This window comes from Eschrichtius robustus, chromosome 9 (genome assembly GCF_028021215.1).
Source record: "Eschrichtius robustus isolate mEscRob2 chromosome 9, mEscRob2.pri, whole genome shotgun sequence".
In the NCBI taxonomy this organism is placed as follows: Eukaryota; Metazoa; Chordata; class Mammalia; order Artiodactyla; family Eschrichtiidae; genus Eschrichtius; species Eschrichtius robustus.
In genome coordinates, this window is record NC_090832.1 from 38,804,329 (window position 1) to 38,806,381 (window position 2,053).

Below are 2,053 nucleotides of genomic sequence, written 5' to 3' on the forward strand. Positions count from 1 at the left end.
ACCCCAAATAAATTCTTTTTTCTTATTAGCAGTTTTCTGTATTTTTAGTTGACAATACATGGTGTCAGAAGTGGGATACAAAGCAACCTGTGTAGTCTCTGCCTCCCCCCCAACCCTGCCTCCAACCTCTGGCAACTCCACGGATTCAAGTAAGGTATCTACAATAATCCATTGTTCCCTATCATTTCCTTGGTGGTCCCAGATTGTGGAATGAACCCTCTGTCTTGGTAGAGGTTCTACTTTATTTGGGTGTCCTCTGTGCTGGCTTCTGTTTTTGGAACTTTGTTTCCCATTTTGGCCTGGTGATTAATTACTCTTGGAAAAAGGAAAGTTCACTCTCTAAGGGTAGGGCTGTGGAGCAGCCTCCTTCTGGAACTCCTACTGGTTTTACGTATAAGAACTATGGGCCCTCGTTCTACGAGTATTTGTCTCACTGCACTGTAGTATCCAGAATGATTTACAATTAAATTGGCCAAGTTAGGCCTCCTTGAAATTCCTTAATTAGTTTATCTGCACAGACAATTAGAAAAAAGTGTAAGACGAAGCAGCCTGAATGGGAAGCTTATTTCAGGTGGCATTTTGAGCGCTCAAAACAAGTTGCAATTCCAAAATTGCTTCCTTCCAGTATATTAATTCCAAATTATCTGAGGCTAGTTCTGAATTGTCTCAGTGACTGACTAAACTAAAAGAAACTTCTAAATGTTCTCCTAATGCTCCCCTGCTGCTACTTTCTACTCCTGCCAGTGCTGCACCTGCCTTGCTCCTCTAAGCCCCTTCCCCCTCTGACCTACTCTTGCCAGACTTCCCTTTTATAACTCCTATCCAGATGATTCTGAAGCCAGTCTAGACCCTCCTGCCCTAACCAAGCCAGTCTACAGCCCTAACCAGAGTCACCAACTTGTTTCTTACATTGCCTGGACTAAAGCTGAACTCCAATGCAATTGCTAAGGACTTCCTAAGCCCCAAGGAAGATCCAGTGGGTTTTTGCACAGGAATTCCTTCTTATGGCTCGGGCTTATGAGCCAGGATTTTCTGATCTTTATCAATATTAGTAGGGAAGGTCTTGCTAAAAAATGGATTTTGTTAGGTGGTGGGGATGAACCAAATATTTTTACCTGTAAGGGACAAACTGCTATGCGTGAGCCTCTAAATTAACAAAACAGCTTCATCATAAAATTTCCAAGGGCTTCTCTCAAATTATTGACTGAAAAAAAATCCAAAAGTTATTCACAAACCTGATGAATCCGTCTTTATTATAATACAATTGAGAAAGGCTTTAAACACTATTCTGGCATAGAAAAAATTAATGATAAAACCTCAACACTTTTAAATTCTGCCCTTGAAGGTTTATAGGAAGACCTTGGACAACAATTAGAAAATTATGCCTTAATTGGGCCACCATGCAACCTCATGATTTAGTAAACTATGTTGAACTGCTCTCCTACACTTGATCTTAGCCAAAAGGCCAAGAAGCGATTGAACTGCTCTCCTGAGCTATTCAGAAAGATACAAAAAAGAAAGCTGAAAAAGCTTGAAATGCTCAAGTTCAGGCAACCCAAATAACGCATTTACAACTACAACTTTCTGCTAAATCAAACCCTCATTGTCCCCAAAATAAATGACAAATAAAGGAGGTTTGCAATTACTGTAAAAGTCTCAGCCAATGGAAAAAAGACTGTTTTAAACTTAAACAATTACTGGAAAATCAATAGCCTAAAAATGACAGGCATTCTCACAAGTTCCTACCTGGCTGTTCTCAACAATAGGGCTTCTCCCAGGACAAGGGGGAGTTTCCCCATGCTCCTAACAAATTCTTTGGGAAAAATTGACTTAACCATTGGGAATGAGCTTACTAAGACCCTAGTAAATACAGGGGCCACCTTGTCAGTTCTTAACCCCATCAACCTGTCTGTTCCCCTTCCTTGGAATACCGAAACTGTGAAAATGGTGGCAGTATCTAACAAACCAATGACTGTTTTCAAGTCTCTTCCAGTCCCTTTTCAATTAGAGACTATTGAAGGGACTCATCCATTCCTCTTAGTCCCTTCTGTCC

General features: G+C 40.7%; 1 pseudogene; it reads right to left on the bottom strand.

The window, feature by feature from the left end:
* Positions 1-1,326: 1,326 nt before the first annotated feature.
* LOC137769728 (U2 spliceosomal RNA) lies at positions 1,327-1,477 on the bottom strand (annotated as a pseudogene).
* Between the last annotated feature and the right edge of the window lie 576 nt (positions 1,478-2,053).